Genomic DNA, 10601 nt, shown 5'->3' with positions numbered 1-10601 from the left:
CAAAGTTGGCTTCGGCTCTCGACTACATGTAGCTCTCATTTCCACCGTCCTGGGATTATTTATGGCCGTGTCTGGCAGCCGTCTGTTATCCCGGTATTATTCAGGCTTACGTCATGACACTGACCGTATCCGATTGTTCAATTAATATTTCACATGTCTTTTGAACCTCTTATTTTTTACTCCCAAAAAATGACAAACTGTGTAAGACAGTCAAACGCTATCCCGTAAAATGTAAAGTAATCTGAATATAAATAACAAGAAATTACCGTTATTGTTATCATTTGTTTGTTAATATTGCTCTAACAGTATGATTGTATATATTTCTGTTTGTCTTATTAAATTGTTGTTTATTAAGAGACAACTATTTGCAACAAAACAAAAGCAGCTAAACCGAGATTCGAACTCACCAATTGGACCATAATGGTACACAATTCAGCTGGTTTACAGGCTAATTTACGAGCTAACAACGGATTGTATAAAGTTAGTAGCCTGTTTAATTTTTGATGCGTTCTAGAACAGTATGAGTATCAGGCACAGCTTAAATATCATTTGAATACTAAGTGATGGGAATTTTTCGTTCTCCTATTGTTCTTATGGAAAGAAGTGGTAAAAGACACTCCCTTGTCTCGTCTTACATAAAGTTCGCGGTAGACCTCTTGCCTGCCATCAATATGACGTATGTAACACGTGAGAATGTTCCTCAGTAACTTGCCAAATGTTGGTGGCATATTCTCAATTTTTTTCCAAACTCAAAAATGAAGAATTCAAAAGTATGGCGTTAAATAACAGTCCAATGATTACGTCTCTAGTGATCTGACAAACATCAATGACCATTGCTTCATTTTGATAAACGCCATCAAACCAGACATACTTACTCACAACAAAATGCCAGTGAAAATGTTTTTAGGTACCCTCATGTTGAAAACTGAATATTCAAAAGTATATTCTCTCAGTTTTTATTTTCATTTACAAAATTATTTTGAAATTGAACTAGCCAATTCGTCTCTGACACCTCGACGTCAGGGCAAGTCTTCAGTCTATCAGATTATGCGAAAAACTCGTCACAGAGTTTAGTACAAGTCTACCGGTCTCACCCAGATGCCTTACTTCATGATAGTTTCGCAGTCATCCGTGACAAGTGTCCTAATTTCACGGATACGTCATGGTTCAGTAAATATCTTATCTCCATTTTTCTCTGTTTAATAATGTTAGGCTATTTTAGTCTCACGAAAGTTCATGGCCTTTTGGTGTAAGCTACTCAGTGACGGCTGCTGGAAATACACTGTACTTGTGTGTATAGTGCCCAGGCCTACTTCAGGTGTACAAGATCTAGTCACATACGGTATATCAAAAGTACACACATTCCTTAACATTCACCTTTTCAAGCTTACCATCATATCAGGCTGATACGTGATCTACCGTAATGGTGACAGTACTGTACACCGAGTATACGTGCTAAGTATCCATATCATCCCGTGCAAATATATATTTACCTATTCAATTATTTCACTTGTGTTTTATGCCGTGCTCAAGAATATTTCACTTATACGACGGCGGTCAGCAGTGTAATAGTGAGAGGAAATAATCCGCAGGTTGCTGGCAGACCTTCCCACTGTAGTGCAAGGAATAACATTAAAGATTCAGCTTCAGTTACATATAATCGAGGTAGTGACATCCAACGGACATTTTATAGGCCTACACACATCACCTGGTTACAGCTTCAGTACCAGTACACAGACAAACTTTGCGTATACATTAGATTTGATACTTATCGCCTGACTCCAGTTTTACAATCGCACCTACCACCTTTTTCATCCGCCATCTTTCAAAAATGGTTGTTTTGGATTTAGGCCTGACTCTACAGAACTGTGTATGATGTGTAATCAGCGAATCGTATCAAAACGACAGCGTTTCTATACAGTCATGCATATGTATATATCTTTGAATAATATGATCTCATCAGATGTATCTGAATTTGTCTACCTACTGTCGTCAACCCCCCATATCAGCTCAGGTGTGTCGACACCGTACCGAGTATACTGCAATGTCACGTCGATTCAGTTCATTACATACACCACGCACAGACTCATTTGAAAATGCAAATTGCCCTTATTACTATTCCAGTTGTGTTTCACATTTAGTCCATAAATCATTTCAGATAAGGACATTAGCATAATATAATAGGAGCAGTCATGAGAATACAATTTGCCTGTTATATGTTTTATTTACTGAATACGAATTTGCTGTGCATACAGACTTCGGACGTTTTTAAGGTAACAAGTCTTTGATCGGTTATTTTTTGTTATTTTTTGTGCAAAGGAATTTCCCCCGTATTCAAGTATATTTCCTATATAATCCGGCGCCGATCAGATTCATGGGTCAGAGTTTGGTGGAAAACCGCACCGGATGAACCTCCTGACATAAATTCGCAGTCAAGTCAGCTGAGATTCTTTAGCGATCAGCAAATACGACCAAGTGTCCTGTTGTGCACGTGGTCTCTAAACCGAATGAATGAATGAATGAATGAATGCTTGGGGTTTCAAAGCTGTACTTAACAATTTTTCAGTCATATGACAACGAGGAGTCATTAGGTGTGTGTACATATACTGTGTCTTCTTGTGGCAGGGCTAGTCTATGCCGCCAAAGTGCTGTCGCCATGCTGAAGACACCAGACACCCACCCCGCCCTGTCATATTAAAATGACACCAGGCAGACCAGTCCTGCTTCCTTGCTCTAACCTCTCAGTGCTGAACGCTAGCAAGGCAGCAAAAAATTACCATTTTTAAAGCCCTTTGACATGATCTGACCCGGGGTTAGATCCCGGGTCTGCCGACGGCGAGGCAGACGTAATAACCATTAGGCCAACGAATCAGTCATTTCTAAAAATGAAAAAAAATACGAGACCGTCGTATTGGTTTATTCATTTATGTATTTTGTTGGTGTCTTACGCTGTACTCAAGAATATTTCACTTATACGACGGAGGCCAGCATTGCAGTATGAGGGAACCGCCATATTAGCAAATATTCCTGAGATAACAATATTATAAACGACAGCTAAGCCGCCATGTTGTAACGGCGAAGAACGGAAACTTCACTCTCTTACCTTGGTCAAACATACAGTCTCAGTATTTGAATGTCAAAAATTTGCATATTGTAATGGTTATGAATATAATGTAGTAACGAGCCGGATTTTTCGATCACATACACATTAAGTTGACGGACAAGACGAATGGTAATCGACATACCCAAAGGCTGCAGTATCGTTGGACAGATTATAATATATACATCTCATTGTTAATACGTCACGTGACAGTTTGTGCGTGTTTTCCAAAGTTAACCCTCGTGATTGCCATAGTAACGAGTGATCAAGGTAATAAATGTGCTTTTCTTATCATATCCATGACTCATTAACTCTGTATATGAGCATAATAACTGGCAGTATATATGTGTTTTTTTCTTTTCTTTTCTTTATAGAATACGTACCTTTTCTTCCTTTACAATGTGGTCTGATCTCTTCTAATGCATCAGATATTTGACAATTTTGTACCTTAAAAAAATAAAAAAAGCAATTTGATGAGAAAAAGAAATGAATGATGAGCACCGTAGAGGAAACACTTTAATCTTGATTCATTGATGTACACTTAAAAAAAGAGACATATTCAAGGGGTCTATCGATAACTGAAGAGATATACCTGGCCCGGGAAGATGGATAATGAACGTCCAACGAGACGGATAAATTAAGCCGGGAAAACGCATTTATCACTAATGGGTGGAGTTAGTTGACGCATGGTAGGCGGAGATATGCTAATTAATCGATGTTGACACGAGAATGCATGTATGCAAGAAACGCATCGTGCGGACTGGTACAAGTGTCTATGGTTACATAATATAGGCCTCTGTGTTGTATAACATTATTAGACAGCAGCGTATATTCTTCGGATTTTTGGAAGTAGGAGCGCCCGGTCCTTCAGTTAAAATCGACTTTTTCCCAAATGCATGGTTCAGTAGTTTCACAGTCACACAAGTCTGCCGTGGGAAAGACAACCATGTCTTGGGGTCTGCTCATCAATATTCAGATTATATGTACAGGTTTTAGAAGATAGACCAAAAGAAAAGAGACAGTCCTGTGGAAAATATTGCCACTTTTCAGCAGTTTTTCTTGAAAGCGTGTGGTTGTTGTTGGTTTAAAGCGCCACCATTTTATATCCCTATTCCCTGAGCATGTACAGAACTAACAATGTAGTATGGTCTCATAAGGCCGTCAGTCGAAACTGAGAGTTAGACAAGAATGTCCGAGCTCGTTTAAAAAAAATAACTTTGTCAATTGACCTTGGCGTTTGATACCATGGTTCATCTCCTAATCTTCATTTTACGTACATGTAGTTGATTCTAACACTGCACTGGTTCATTGCTGCCTCTGGTATATTAGATGAAAGGTAGATTTTATTTGTAAATAGCACTTCTGAATCGCATTGAATTGTCTACTAAGCAGGCTTATTAGTAATAGTCCTTCTAAGGCACTGTTTAGAAACACGGTACTGTTGGATGTACAGGCCACTTCCCTAAATTTATTTATTTATTTATTTGATAGGTGTTTTATGCTATATTCAAGAATATTTCACTTATACGACAGCGGCCAGCATTATGGTGGAAGGAAACCCACGACCATGCGCAGGTTGCTAAAAGATCTTACTTGTTTCTGGTGATACGGACATCATGCCATATAAAACAGGGAATGTGAGAGGAAAAAACAAAAGTCGTGTCTGCGACAACTAAACACAGAAGCGCTTATATTTAATAGAATAAAGTTTTCATATAAACTAACCCATTTCCGGTTTTAAAACAAAACATTACACAATAATAACATGGTTGGTATTCCATTATATGTAGAGGCTACATGGTATGAATTGAATGCAAATTTACGACCTGAAGCACTGTATATTGTTACGGTTAATCATGTTGTATAAATGTTGTAAATGTGCACTGGTTTTGTTGGTAGATATGTAGATTTTTTAATGGTATATGTGGAAATATACTAGTATTTTGGGTGTAAATATTAAACAGCACATCTTGTAAATCTACAGTGAAAAGAACTGGTCACAAAATTGCCAGCACTTTTCGCTGTAAAATTACAGTTAAATTTGTTACAGTGTAGTCTTTCTATTATTACATCCTTCACCGTGACAGAGGCCCATGGTTCGTTACGAATAAAACTGTGGTCAAGATACAAACTGAGATTGCGGGCGGAGGTTCGAATTCTAACAATGCCACAGTACATGTCTCGGAAGTGAAATGTTTTAGCTCACAGTAACGTGTCTGTAGATCACGCTTAGACGTCTGACTGTTTTGTTATTTCAATAACGACGCTGCTCTTGAGTGTTAAGAGAGCGTTACATATAATTACTACCTATCAGGTGTGTCTAATAACACCAGTGAGTATATAAATAAAAAAGATAAATTTTAATAAATACCGATGCTAATACCAGCATGGATCGTGTGAATACCGAGACTGATCATATAAATGCATGTGTCGTAGCTGATCTTATTAAATACCCAGAGTGATTTTATGAATATCGTGGCTGATCTTATGAATAGTAATCCCATAGCAATCTTACGAACTTATGAATACTGATAGTGATCTTATGAATTTGGGAATACTGTGACTGATCTTACTGAATACGCATAGTGATCTTATGAATGCCGTGGCTGATCTTATGAATAGTAATCCCACAGCAATCTTACGAACATATGAATACTGATAGTGATCTTATGAATTTGGGAATACTGTGACTGGTCTAACTGAATACGCATAGTGATCTTATGAATACCTTGACCGATCTTACTGAATGCCCAGTGAATGATCTTATGGATACTGCTGCTGATCGCATCGCTTCCGTCGGAATGATTTTATGAATATCGGCCTATAAAACGACTGTTTTATCTTCTTGTGCGTAAGCAAAGATATCTACATACCGTTCATCAGAAATCGAGAACGAACAAACAATTTTTCTTACAAACTTTCACCACTTTTAAACATGTAGGTATATGCATCATCGTGTATCTCAAATTCAGAATTCACCCGACAAATCTAAAAATGTGTCAACCGCTATAGTGGTCATAAATAAAATGACAAATATTTGCATAAGCCTTTGTCATGCACCACCAACGGATATTTCAGTCTTGTCATAGCAATCATGCTGCCATCACCACTACGTGAGCAGATGTAATGAAAACACAAGCTGGGACTGGTCACATCCATGCTCTTGTCTAGACACCGAGTTCCCACCATGCCCGGCAATGGCGTAGCACGAGCGCCGTGCACCGTGTGAACCCTCCCAAGCCGGATGTTAGCCAGCACGCGCACTCCGCTTAGCAAACGCCCCACATTATTGCATCATGCCGAACCAAGGAGCACACAAAAAACGGGTCAAGTGTCAATAAAAAACGACTTGTAAACAAGTTAACATTCACGTGTACCTTCGCAAAGTTGTTAAGTTGCCACAACTGAATTGAAAGTGTATTGTTGTGTGTTGGATAGCTGTCAACATAGCCGTTTGAAAGGTGACTTAAACACAACAGTGTGTGTCCTCTTCTCTCAATGCTTAATGCTAGGCACCTAGAACTTATTGCGCAACACCACACATCGCGAAAAAGCATCATTAAGAACACAGGTTTTGACATGATTGAAGTTTTCCTGTTTTGGATTGTGAATGTAAACCAAGCCACAATGGAGTGAAAGTAGACAAACAAAGTTTAATTGATACATGGTTTTTGTTCTTCAGATCGGGGTTGAGATACTGCAAAACAGTGATAGGCGTATATTCATGAATTTAAACGCGTAGTAATGAGCAAGAGTGTGACGCGAAGCAAAAATAGAGCAGAAGAATGAATTCAGTGAAAGTAGACAAACAAAGTTTAATTGATACATGGTTCTTGTACTTCAGATCGGGGTTTAGATACTGCAAAAGAGTGATAGGCGTATATTCATGAATTTAAACGCGTAGTAATGAGCAAGAGTGTGACGCGAAGCAAACACAGAACAGCAGAATGAATTCAGAAGGACTTGTACTGATCATCAGTGCAGATGGGTTGTTGAATGAAATGGTTAACAAGTAAAGGAATGGAGTTTGCTAATTATCCAGCTATATACATTATACAACGTAAATTAGTTCAACTGGATTTTGTAGTTTGGGGGAAACCAGATTTGGGGTATTACAGCCTAATTCCTTACAGCCGGTATGTGCACCGTTGAGGGTAGCTGTCTGTCGCCGCAAGATACATCAGCTATGTCCCCTTTCTCGGTCAGTTCTGATATGTTCCAATTTTACCCTTAGGCTATTGCTTTCTCCTGTTTTTCATGTATTTGTGTGTGATCCTGTCTTACTGGCCAACTGTTTCAGAGGCCGGAGAATTTTCATTGGGTAAAGGCTCAAAAAAATTTTAATACAATTTTTTGCTCGGTGTGTTTTAAATAAAGCCGAACCTCTTTCTTTCCATGTCTTGCTTAAGGCCTTAGGCCAACAGTTTCTCTTAGAATACAAAATCCACTTAAACCGATCTTGTTTGTAATGTTTAGCTAGGAAACATATAAATATACTAAATGGTTATACCTATAATGAGTCAGACAAGCGAGTGCTGATTAATGTTAAAATCTCCACGAAAGACAAATGCCGTTAAATAAATGGTTTGGTCATTTTTGTCAACATAGGCAGTGATATACGAGGCAGTGATACAGGAGGCAGTGATACAGGAGGCAGTGATATACGAGGCAGTGATACAGGAGGCAGTGATACAGGAGGCAGTAATACAGGAAGCAGTGATCCTATTATCATGTTTACGGTTAATTATTTGCCTCGCAGAGGTGAGAACGGCTTCTGGGATAAACTAGGCGAATAATGAATCATTGTATTTACACTAATAGCTCTGTAATTATCATAATTATGATTACATGTGTTATTTGACTATTATCATTTGACACTCATTCTGTGTATTCGGATGAATCTGCGCATAGCAAGCTGCCACTGTGGTAATAACAAGTGCCTGTAGAAGAAATCGAGTTCATAATAACACACATTTAGATTATTTGAGTATAATCTATTCGTATCCCATTTTGACAGGAGGAATTCCGATCACAATTTAGATAAACATGTCCGGTATTACATGGAAAGGTGCAAAAATGCACGAGATTCTGTTATTTGCGCAATGACAGAGCCTGGGTGAGTGAGTGAGTGAGTGCTTTGGGTTTAGGGTTGTACTCAACCATTTTTCAGTCATATGACGACGAAGGAATCCTTAGAGTGCATGTAATGTGCCTCCTTTGTTGCAGAACAGATTTCCACCACTCTTTTATCTAGTGCTGCTTCACTGAGACGACTTACCGAAGGTAAGTAAGTCTCCCCGCCCGAGTTATTATACTGATACGGGTCAACCAGTCGTTGCACTATCCCCTTCGTGCTGAACGCCAATCGAGAGAGTTACAACTTCCCCTTTTAAGGTCTTAGGTGTGACTCTACCCAGGATTGACCCTGGATTTACCGCCTCCCGAAGCGGACGCTCTACCAACTGGACAGAGCCTTAGGACAGGCTTCCAAGGTTGAAGTGTGGCCGACAAACCATAGCATGGATGGATCTGGATTTATGCCCTGAATACAAAAGTCTATCTGAAGAACATTTGAGTTGATAGATTTTTTTTTTACAAAATTCGAACCAAAATAAAATCTAGAATTCATTTATTTATTTGATTTATTTAACACCATTCTCAAGAATTCTCCACTTCAGTATACGAAGACAGTTCTACAGATGGTGGAAACTGAAATGCTCTCGATAAACCACCGACCTTTGGCAAATTACAGGTGAACTTTGCCTTGTGTGACGTACACATATGCACACTATATAGTGGTGGGACACACTTAAATGATCTTACACTTAAAATACACTTAAATGACACTTAAAAGAACGTTACACTGCGCAAAAGATCCAACGAGTGTCGTCGCCGCTTAATGTCACAGTGACCTCACAGCATCTATACCAATACCCTGCTCAAGGCCAGATTTGAACCCGAAACTCTTGCACAATCTTTAGGGACTAGAAATGGTTACAACATCATTACCTAACAAGGCCTTCATGCGCTCTCCCACACAACCTGTATAAAAGCAGTTAGGTGGGGCGGGGGGGGGGGGGCATAAGACTAACACTGCAAAATACATAAGAGCTGAGAGCAGTGGTATTACACGTCTGTCCTACACATCTAACCCACATGTACTCTGCCGTGTGGGCTTGAGAGAGGGAGCGCTGTGTGATAGCCCAGGAATGCTCACAGGACGTATGTGACATGCTCCACGTAACAGCTCGCACAAAGACGACCCTTTGTATGAAACATTTTTCCAAGTGGACGTCTCATACGACAGCTTTCCTCACACAACACGTTTCTTTCTGTTTTTTTATTCCTATTTTTTTTAGCTTTCCGGATTATCTGGATTGTAAACCACATGATCAGTAAAACGAGATTTGACGACCTGCAGATGTAACTAGTACACACTAGTACACATCACAAATAAATGTTTCGTTTTTAAACATATTTCTGTTGCAGTTTAGAAATGTCCTGGTGCTTCTTTATTGATTTCTCTTGAAATGAGTGCCATGCCTCGCTGGCCAAGCGCACTAATGGCTTCTGTCTGTAGCCCAACAACTCTTAATTCATGAGGTCATAATTTGAAATTCAGCTCTCATGATTTGGCTGTGGTTTTAGGCGTTTTTACGTACCTGACAGGGTGCAATGAGGTTTTTTTTGTGAGTTCTGCCCGATATTCTCCAACCATTATTCTGACTGCCTTCACATAAATGACATATTCCAGAATACGACATAAATTGAACAACAAAACAAACACGTGCATAAACTCGACCAAACGCAAACTTATATTGAGCATGGTGTAATTTACACCTTATCATTGAGTCGTGTCCGATATAATTATGTATACATCAGTTCTCACTCGTTTATTTGATCTTCAGGATTAGTTGTTTTACGTTGGGCAATGTGGACAGAGATTGGCTACACTTCGCTTTGTTATCGAGTCATATTCCGCTATTGGACTGTCAATACACACTTGTATTATGGACCTTCTGGGTGTTATAACCAGAACACTTTCGCAATGTGTGCAGAATTCAGTTGCTGTTAAATACTGATAACTTAACATATAAACAGAATATTCCGTAAAATAAACAACGCACAAATGCACTCTACAAATGACAAATAGAGATGCGCTTCGAATTTATTTATTTATTTATTGATTTATTGATTGATTTATTGATTTATTTATTGATTGATTTATTTATTTATTTATTTATTTATTTATTTATTTATTTATTTATTTATCTGTTTGTTTGTTTTACTGTTGTTTAACACTATACTATAGATTTTTTCACATACCATGGTGGTAAGTTTTATAGGTAGATGAATCGGAGTGCCTGGAGAAACCACCAACTTTAGGCACGTTACTGACAAACTTTCCCCACGTATGACGGATATGATATTCACATGCACGATACCGGTGTAAGACACGTAATTTCAGCGAACGTCATGCTGCCCAACTGGCCACACACGT

This window comes from Liolophura sinensis, chromosome 4, assembly GCF_032854445.1.
Source record: "Liolophura sinensis isolate JHLJ2023 chromosome 4, CUHK_Ljap_v2, whole genome shotgun sequence".
Taxonomy (NCBI): Eukaryota; Metazoa; Mollusca; class Polyplacophora; order Chitonida; family Chitonidae; genus Liolophura; species Liolophura sinensis.
Note: the sequence above shows the minus strand (reverse complement) of the source record.